Source organism: Copadichromis virginalis, linkage group LG5 (assembly GCF_057382275.1).
Source record: "Copadichromis virginalis isolate Kocher_CV1m ecotype Utaka linkage group LG5, C_Virginalis_male_GT1.1, whole genome shotgun sequence".
Classification (NCBI taxonomy): domain Eukaryota; kingdom Metazoa; phylum Chordata; class Actinopteri; order Cichliformes; family Cichlidae; genus Copadichromis; species Copadichromis virginalis.
Window position 1 is genome coordinate 9238606 of NC_140622.1, and position 11087 is coordinate 9249692.

Genomic DNA, 11087 nt, shown 5'->3' on the forward strand with positions numbered 1-11087 from the left:
CTCTGTGACTGCAGCTGCCAGTCAAAGCTGTTATGATGATGTTGCACCCCAATTTAACATGATTGTGGTAGTAATTAGAATCAAACTTGGGAAAGGAAGGATCAAAAAATCAGCGTGATGAGAACTATTGATAATAAAAGAAAGAGTCTTTGGAAAAAATTTATCTGCGGAGAATTAATTTATTTTAGTCTGACCCCAGTCCCATCCGCTAACATGGAGCAGGCGGGGTTTATTACCTATACTACAGCCAGACACCAGGGGGCGATGGAGACATTTTGGCTTCATTTTTGGGGAGCTGTCGCATCGTCCATGTTTTCTACAGTCATTGCTTTCCACATTGGCTTCATTTGCCAATCACAACTTGTTACACAACATCCAGTCAGTTCAAGTCGTGTATAAGACGTCTGTCTTTCATGCTTCCTTTTTACTTCTATTTACTTTATTTTATTTCAAAGTTCATTTAGGCTTAGGTGCTGAATATATATTTCAAAAGCAAACCTCTCCCACCTGCAACTAGCACCTCAGACATTTCCTTGCTTGCCTGTCCTGTAACCTTTAACACTAGCAGAGCACTTCTGCTTGCATATCTATGGCTAAAGTTTTTACAAAAAGAAGTACCAATGGCAGCACAATGTGACAGCACTAACCAGCTGTCAGTCTGTGAGACTGAGGTTACACATAGACACATACACAGTGTGGGAATAGGTGGTCTATAGTGATGGGTCGTTCGCGAACGAAATGGCTCTTAGAGCCGGTTCTTTGACGTGAACGACGCGAGCCGGCTCCTTATCGCGAGCCGTCACGTGGGTTTTTTTTTTTTTTCTTTCTCTCAGCCTCTCTCTCGCACTTTTTTCCCGCTTCACTCTGCACGCGGGCCTTGTGCTTTACGCTGGGCAGAGGGGGGAGGGGCGGTAGTTACACTCAGTAGCACAGGAACAGAGCCAGAGAGAGAGAAAGAGAGGCAGGGACAACAACATTAGAAAGGTATAGTAATCATCCACAACTATTTTCGGTTGCAGATGATAAAGGATTGAGAAAGTTTATTCATGCAGGTCCATATGACAGAGAATATGCATGTTCTTTTAGTTTTCATATTATAATTTATATTTAATTGTGTTGTGGTTTGCAGTGTTTTGTGTTCTTTTCACTTTAAATTTGTGAAAGGAAAAAGCTGAAAATTTAAATAGTTAAAACTTGAAATGTGAATAGTTGATTTTTGTATTATATGATTTATTTATTACATTTTATGTGGAGTGAATAAATAAAAGTATATTTACGGTGGCCCCTAGAGACAAAGCACATACAAACTTCAAATCACGTACGAACTCTGAAGCATGTACAAACTCCAAAACACGTAAAAACACGTACAAACTCCAAAACATGTAAAAACACGTACAAACTCCGAAGCACGTAAAAACTCAGAAGCATATAAAAACTCAGAAGCACATAAAAACTCAAAACACGTACAAAAGACAACAGAAGTGCTCCAGGATGCTGGGCGCAGTGTTGAGCCTTTGTTATCTTGTGGCTACACAAGCCAGCAAGTACCAACGACCGGATTTGGTGTGTGGTAATAACAGGTAAATGAACTTTTTTTTAAATTATTTGAATATATATATGAGTGCCTGTGTATAAATACACAAACAATACACACATGCTTTCAATTGTGTAATTTAAGTGATCTAGTAGCTCTGCTTTGGAAGTTCAGTTCATGCTAGAAATGTGTTTTGGAGTTTGTACGTGTTTTGTCTCTAGGGGCCACCGCATATATTTATATATAAACATATATAAATAAAACCACTTGTTTTTACGTTAGTAATTCCTTTTGTGCATAATTTTATATTATTGTTAATAATAAATTAATTAAAGCAACAAAACAACCTGAAGAGCCGGTTCGGAGCCGAAAGAGCCGGCTCTTTTTAGTGAGCCGAACCGAAAGAGCCGGATCTCTAAAAAGAGCCGGAAATCCCATCACTAGTGGTCTAGTCTCAGTATCTGTTACAGAAATCATAGGTGAGGTGATGAATGAGAGCACTCTTTTTTCATCCATCATCCTTCAGTCTTTTAAAGAGTATGTAGAGTGCACGCTGAGGCTCAGCAAAGATGAGCACCGGTCAAAAAGCCAGTAGTGTATGGAGGCCTCACTATGAAAAAAGACTTAGATATAAAGCGTTTGTATTGGGATGTAATGAAATACTTTTCGCCGTGGCAATAAACTGGCCCTTGCTGGCTCAGCAAACATGAGATGATGAAAGCATGGCTGATGCACATTTGATTGTGAAGTCTCTGCTAGAAAAGAGGGGATAAAGTGCCTGTAAATCAGCCATAAAATTGCAGATGGTAATCCAGTAAATATGTTAAACGACTAGCATCATTATCGCCACTCTCTGTCTGACCCATGGCATACATCATTACCTTATCAATGAGATGGAACTTCATCTTTCTTGGAGGAAAGTCTTTTATTTGATTCCCACAACAAAGCAGTCATTGTGATATTATTTTCTCTGCACAACTTTCTCTCTCTCGCCTATTTTCTCATACCCACTTTGCCAATACTGTTGGACAAAGAGCTCGTAAGTAATAATTTAGTGATGAGGCTTTAACATTGTAACTACTCTGTCATCAGTGAAGTTCGGACAGCATTTTAATGGAGCGACAATTTAGCTTTTCTTTAACAATCATAAGAAAAATAAACAGACAGCCTCGAATTGATTTATAGACAGAGATCGACTTAGGATGTGTGAGCTCTGCAGAGGCAAAACAGCAGCAGCCAGATTCCGGTCAGTTAGACAATGAAATCAGATAATCTGTTCCAAAATCAGATAAGCCTCACCTGTTAGCTTCTTTCATCTCCTCTCATGCAGAGAAGATCAATGTCAACAAGGTCATCATCCCTAAAAGTAATCTCTCCTCTTACTCTGCAGATGCATTATTACTTCTTTTTAAATGTTATTAAGACTAAGGCTGTCCACAGCAGTGCAAAGTCGCACTGCAGCCCATCCCCTTTCAGCTGATCTGCAGCTGGAAGGGGAGACAATAGGAGAGAGAGACACAAAATCCAAAGTCCATTGTACACAGATGGATTTTCATGTGGCTCATGTTGTGTTTAGAATTCTCTTACTGTTTCCTTCTATGTATAAGATACATTCTAGAATTTTAATAATTGTGGTTTTTAATCACTTTTATGCAAAGCAAGGCATTCCAAATAAAGGATAGTGTGAACATAATTACATTTTGGCAATCAATGTTACTTCTTACTACGGAGCCCCGCAGGGGACATGGGAGAAAAAAAACAGACGGACTTTTGAATTCCAAAAGTTGAATTCCAACAATGGCGGCAGCTACTTAGTTGTAATATTACTCTTTCTGGGTCACAAAACACACTTTTAAGATATTTTGAGGTGTGAATGTAGTTGTGTAAACGTCAGATATCTGCTCGGTTTACAAGACATCACATATTTGCAAAAGTGCTCCAACGTTTTCGGAGATGTATGAAATTTTTGCGAGTTCCCAATTTATTTTTGCGAGATCTCGCAAAACTCATCATCATCTATTTGATGATGATGTTCTATGTTCCAGCTTATTCTGGTTTATTTTTAGTTCTGCCCGTGTTAAGTCTGTGTTTCCTAGTCTGCATCCTTGTGTATTGTTTCCTGTTTTATTTTGAAGGATTGTGTCTTATATCAGTGTGTCCAGCTCTGCTCCTCCTGTCTCATTAGCCCCAATTTCTCCCAGCTGTGTCTCCCTCCTGTTACCCATTCCCTGATTACCACCCTGTGTATATTAGCCCTGTGTTTTCCTCAACCCAGTGTCGCGTTGTACTATCAGATCATGCCTGTGTGTTTCTGGTTCTCAGGGTTCGTTGTTCTGTTCATGTTTTGTGCTTTGCCAGCAATAAAGCTGTGGTTTTCTGTTGAAATTTGTCTTCACGAGTCCTGCGTTTGGATCCTCACCTCTGCCTGCTGCACACAGAGCCCTGAGAGCTCAGTCTCCAGCCTTGGTGGGGTTGTTTTCATATTGTTCTCTTCCTCTAGTAGTCCATTAAGAAGACTGTATAAAAACTTTAGGGAAACCCATTCCTTGTTTATTTTCTTCATAGCAGTAGATTTGTGATAATAATTTATTTAATTTGTAGCCTTGTTGGTTTTTTACTAACTGATTAATACAGTGGGAGTCGGACAGTCACTCTCCTTTGTAGTTCTTTTTTTGGTCTCCCATCTGATATTTGTGCTATTAAATCCTACATTGTGTCACAACCTTGTTCCATTTTGTTTTCTCTGTCTGGGCTGTACTGGAGCAGACTACCGATACTGAATTTCACATTAAAAACAATTAGGTGCTTCAACAAATCATATTGAATTCCTTATGCTATTATTGCACACTTCCCAGCATGATATACCTAGTGTCCCAATAAAACCTTAGCATTTTGTCTAGAATCTTTATTAAAGCTTTTTTGTAAAGTTAAAACAATTCTCAGTATGTATTTATAATCATGAACATGCTCTCTGGTTTGACAGGAAAAAAGTAGATATCGGTAGAGCCGGTGCCACGCATGACAAATTTTTGGTGAGACGATGAGAAATAGGACTTTAATGTGAATGCCAGAGATGAACTCTAAAGGTAGACCAGCATGCTAATGTCAGGCTGAGAGGTGCAGTGCCTGTGGACATTTTACTCTAAAACAGACTGTAAAGGACAGATAGTGAGTTTTGACAACCCTGAAAAATAAATACATCTTTAAAAATCTCACCTCCGGAGGTGAATTTGTAGGCTGCGCATCAAATTCCCCACCTTCTCAGCTCCCTGGAGACTTATTACGGCCGGTTTGCACTATGTGTCAGCACAAATAAAATTGTACTTATTATTTCTTTGCTTACTATTTTATCCGCTCTTTTTCCCCTCTGAAGGTCAGAGGCATCAGATCCTAAATTGCTGTGACTGTAGCGTGCTGAGGCTGATCCTCTCAAAGTAGGAGGGCGTTTGCCATGTTAGGAGCTCGGCTCAGAGCTTATCCTGCGGTAACCGATGTGGAAAAATGCGGACCGAATCTCTGAAAGACCTGCTCCTGCCGCTGCCCATGCAGGTTGTTGGCGGTGGAGGTGAACTCGCAGCAGATAACACGAGTCCTCTTTTGAATGGATCAGAGTAGCCTTTCTAACAATGCTGTAGCAGCTGGAAGCGAGGTTCAGGCCACTCAAGACAGGGAGTCATTAGTCTTACCCTGAGCTAAGACCGGAGCCCAGGGGAAACACTTCGCTTCATACCAAGCACAATGTCAGAAAGAGGCTTTGTCTGATTGATTGCACTACAGCTGTTTTTATAGGATAACATAAATTACTGAAATTAAAAGGGCCATTCTATAACTTATGTACATTTAATGAGGACAGAACTGGCCATGTAGTGGGTCTGCTGACCACATGTATTATCGAGGGCATTGGATTCATAGGTTCATAAGCCAATGGCTGCTGCAAAATTAGCTTTATTCATTAGTTTGAGCATTAGTTTTCATCCTGCTTTGCTTGATGCATCACTCTGAGTTATTTCCCCCCTTTTATCTTTTTATTCTTTGCCCCAAAAATGAAATGTAGAACAGGTAAAATATCATTAGGTCATGTAGTTTTCCCAGAATGCCTAGCTGAACTGCAATAAAATTTTATTTAAAGGAGAGTTGCTAACACATGCATCAAAAGCCCACAAATTCTAATCTGGCTATCTCCATTACACTCCCCCCAGATGGCCCGTAGATTAAACTGCTACTGCCCTGAAAAGCTTATGACAACAGATACGGTACATTAACATATGTAGCACTGCACGCTTACATTTAGAAGTCTATTTGTCCTTTGCAGAGGACGCTGTATCCAGGGTAATAATTGTCAAACCCAAACAGAGTGAATCAGGACTTTGCAAAGAGCCATTTGGACAATAAAGGAAATTTGTTCAGTGCCCTCAACAGCATTTCAGTAAATAATACAAGCAGCTCTGAAATTGCATTGATATTAAACACAAGCTCAGGGCAGTTGCTCGATTACCCTTTTCTCTCTCTCCTCTCTCTCTATCATTTACTTAACATGGTGATATTTACTGTTTCTGAACATCTGCTTATAATTTAATCATCATTTGAACTGTTGGCTTCTTAATATTATCCATTAATCTGGCCGTTATATGTTATTTGTGTTGTGACTCGTTTTACAGCTTAATGTGGGTCATATTAAATGGGCTAGCCCTTTAAGAACTTAACGTTGTATTTGTCATTTTTCTTTTTAGTTTTGTACTCACACAACTCTGGTAACAGTGCTGCTAACCCTGCATGTCATTAAGTGACTTCCAAAGCCCTTTTTTTTTCATATGTAAGCGTGTCAAAATCAGGGCAGAGCTGTTAACTCGTGTGTTTGGGGATTTTGTCAATGTTACGAGTGCCTAAAAGTGTTTAATAGTGGAGGCATACAGGAGGCAACGATAAAAGTGAATTTTATCAGTGAGTCGAGAGATGGCTAAACCATTTTATTCTATCAAAAACAAACTCAGAAGCAGAACTTGTATGCTAATGAAAAAAAGATAAGCCAAATAATCAAACACACTCCTTTCCACCAAGTAAACAGCCACACAAACGCTGCTGGCATCTCTCGCTCAGCTACCACTGAGCGGTCCCTGATGACTGAGTAGAGTTAGCTGTGTGCAAACCACCAGCTTCACAGGAAAATGACACAAGAAAGAAAGAGAGAGAGAAACACCATCGATGCCACCCCCCACCCCCGGAAAAAAAAATCCACAGTAGGCCTAACAGGCCTATGAAAATTCACTTATACTCACTGGGATGTATTTGAACCTGTCCGAGACTTTGGAGACCGCTCACATGCAATCTGCCTAAAAGTCATCATCGTGTAGCCTAGTGGAGGTGATGCTTTGTGTAGCTCAAACACTGATTGGTTGAAAATCTGAACAGAAACATAGCTGAATTAACCCTAAAACAAGAAAGAAGCCCAAAAATATGCTCATGAGAAACAAAGGCAAACACAGTTTGTGATGTTTGACGGAGGCTAAACTGAAGGACCTACAAGAGTACGAACATAAGCCAGAGTGGTCATGTATTTTTGACATTGTCCACTGCTGGCAGTACACACTAACAACATGTAGGCTGTCCTCGACATGATCACACCTTTAAGTGTCTTGGTAGCACCTACAGACTTGGAGCCGTAATCATGAAGTGTATAATGAGCATTTTCACAGTGGAACGGAGCAGCTTGGCTTGGAAGTGACTGCTAGTTGCTGATGTAGTTTTAATAGGCTTCATTTCACTCTATTTCATACTTGTTTCATTTACAATAGTGTGTTTGGGAACAGGAGAGAAGTAATCAGTTGTCAAGAGCTGACACTGACTGACACAAGGCATAATGGAAAGACAACACAGTGCCACGAATATACTAATTAGTGGATCACATCATCCTTACGCTTTGGGATTTTTCATGCAGGCTTCAGTCATTTTCCACAGACCATAGTTGGCAAAAAATAAAACAGAAGGAAACTTACCTAACAGGTTAGTATTTAATTAATCCAAAGAAACATCCAGACTAGACTTCCCGTAGCTTGTTTTAACTCATAGCTTTCCCATATTAGTCAACATAGTGAATATGCTTTAGTAGGTGAGCCTACTATGCTGCTCAGGAGGTGTTTGAAGGTTCTTAGGGTCCTTTATAGGCATCCAGTGAGATGCCCTGTATATGCTATAGAGAATGTATGCTGGCCATCAGATGGCAGGAAACTGCTGCTGTTGCCATCTGTTGGCTAACTCATTAACAGGCCAGTGACTCATGGCAGTTATTACAGTTACCAATCCTTAGATATTACAATGCTACTCACACTGACATGTTTCATGTGTCAGGTTACTTAATTACCCGATGTAGATAGTAATCTGTTACATTACTTCTGTGTTGATAAGTGGCCTGAGATCCACTGCAGAAACTGCAGAAACCTAAGCCCCACTGAAAACACTGAACACTTATTTTGCTGAAGTATGAACACAAAGAGCAAAATTAGTGAAACAGAGGCCAAAGTGAACTTCACAGTGATTCTACTGTACAAACAGGCAGGTGTGGAAAAACTACAAATGTTGCAATGCTGCAAATCCAACTGCTCATCACTGTTTTAGATACAAAAAAGAGGTTAGCATAAAGCCTGTGCTGTTTAAAACTGACCTCTTTCTCTGGAGCACACTTCTCACACCACTGACCTGATTGATGCTTACTGACTACATGCTGAACGTGTTGCATCAGAGACTGCGGATTTTCTCGCTGCCATTATCTGACCAATCTGAGATGGTGTGATTGAAACTCAGCTGTCCATGACAACAACGTCAACATGTGTCCGTCTACAGGTTAGCCTTTGTCGTCGTACCCTGAGCAGTTTTAATATAACATTGCTGTTTCAGTGTATTTGCTGTGAGTGGATGCAGCAGTGGATAGCTGCTACTAGCAGTTTGTGGAGTTTGCCATTTGCTGACTTGTCCTTATCCATTCATTCAATAAAAATAATAATGTTCTTAATTTGACTCTTCAAATGTGTTTCCTGTGTCATGGCTGCAACTTCAAGTGAGCTGGTTGTGACCTGCAGTTGAAGTGCAGATAAGTGAGTTGCCTAGTACAGTAATGTGTTATAGAAAAACATGCAGAAAAATAATCTGATTACGATTACATCTTATAGAGCTTTGTGTTTCATCAAGTACTTGTGCTACTATACTCCAAAATCACTCTGTGTTTTCATTCTTCCAAAATCTAAATAAACACATCTGAAATGCCATAACAGCCATCTTTTTGAAGAATAAGGTGTCGCCTTGCTTGCAGCACAAAGCAAGGCATGGTCACATGGCTGCAGATAAATGGAGAAGTGAGGTCAAGCATGAGATCCACCTGGATCCAAAGAGGCCAGTGCTTCACTCCTCTGACCTGGCTGTGTTGGGATGCATCCAGGTAGATGCAGAGCTATCTGAGATGTTCTAATACAAGCCCTTCTGCCTGCCTCTCCTGGGTACCCTGCTACCTTTGCCCCGCCACGTGTTCCCCCCGTAGCCTACATTTCCAAAACGGTGCCACGCAAGCCCACATTCAACATCTGTCTGTGCTAGATATGTCAGTCTGCACCGGGCCCTCTCACAGCACCACCGCAAACGCCGAGAGGAAATTCATGCACTCCAGGCTTCCCACACCTCTCCACTAAATTATCACATCCCCAGAAAGACAGTGGCATGCTGCCTGAGAGTTTGGATTACGTATCATCAAGTGCTGGGCCCAGACAGTTGACATTTCTGTGTAATCATCATTACTCTCACAACTGCTTCTCAAGTAGGGTCACAAGGTAGCCAGCGCTGAAGTGTCATACAATAAATGCTATGTAAATGCTTGAATGTTCAAAACGTTTCTTGTCTGAAGAAGTGCATACTCAGATGACTGTATAGTGAAGCTCTAAAGATGTGGAGAAACCTTGGCGATGAAGCAGACGGGCTGAAACGGTGAGGATCGTGTTTATTTCCATTTTTTCATATTTATATCCTGTTCATAGCCTGTACATACTTATAGTTATAGCATATTCATAACATACTTCATACCGTGTACATACTACATACCACAATAGACCCATTTCTGTAATATACTTTCATATCTATATTATTGCTAATATATATTGTAATATATCTATATTATGGCACTTCTGGATGGATGCAAACTGCATTTCGTTGCCCTGTACCTGTGCATGTGCAATGACAATAAAGTTGAATTCTATTCTATTCTATAATTAAAATCCTCATAATGAACAGTGGCTGGAGGTGTTTGAGAAATTCCTTCTGGTGTTGCTGTAGCTTTTTTAACATTATAGTTTCATACTCTGCTAAAAACTTTACTGTGCAGTTTCCTGGTGATGTCCACCGTGTTAGCCGCCACAAAACATGTATTCAAGGGTGACTTCACAGATTTTAGATTCAACTTTTGGTTACCCAGTTTTATATAATAGTCACCGACCCTGGATCCAGCAAAAAGTCCCAGACCATCACGCTGATGCCACACACTGTGGAACCATCCTTTCACCTACTCGACGGCTCACAAAGATCCTGTGTGATGAACCGAAGATTTTGATTCATCCATAACACCTTCTTCCAGTCTTCAGTAGTCCAATGGCGTTGTTTCATGGCCCAGGCAAGCCAAGTCTTATTCTGAAATCTTAACAAAGGCTTTCTTCCTGCAACTCGTCCTGTCAAACCTGCAGCTCGAAGTCTTCTCTTCACAGCTGAAACTGAGACTTGCTACTACGACCACTATGAAGCTGTGCTTGAAGCTGTTGTCCTGTCGCCTATCACACAAGCTGTTAACTCTCAGAAACTTGTCCTCTGATTCAGTTGAGGCTTTGGGTCTGCCAGACCTCTTCCTGTCAGAGTTTTCCAGTTTCTGAGTCTTTGATGGTGAAGGAACTGTACTCACTGACACCTTGAATTTCTTTGCCATTTCTCTGTAGAAAAGACCTACATTTTAAGTGTTATGATGGTCTGTCTCTCTTCCACTGTTAATTGGTTTTTTCTAACCATTTTATATCAATACAATTCATTCTGCAGTACAATACTGTTCAACTGATGCTCACGAGGGTATGATACCACAGTGTGTTCCAACTTTTATGTGTTTTTATGCAGACAGAGGGGGTTGTAAGTATTCCAGAAAAGTTGAAGTACCTGTAGGAATTGGTAGCACCAGCTTTCAAGGCTTGATCAACCTTCATTGCTGTAGAACAGTTTTATAATGTCAACCCATTTTGTTTTCCCCGAAAAGGTATTTTTGTATAATTCTGAAATGTACATTATGTATCTGCAAGTCATGTCCTTGCAGATACTATTCACATAGGACAAAAATACTATTCAATAGGAATAGTAGTCAGCAAAGACCTGATACAGGAAGAGATCTGGCCCTTTAGCTGATCCATCTATTGTTCATTCAAAAATCAGAAATGCTTGCAGTTGAAGGGTGGATGTGAAGAAACCGTTCTGATGAAAGGGAAACGAGGAGGGAAATGAATAAAAAATGGAAATTTGTGGTTTAAAACATAAACAATAC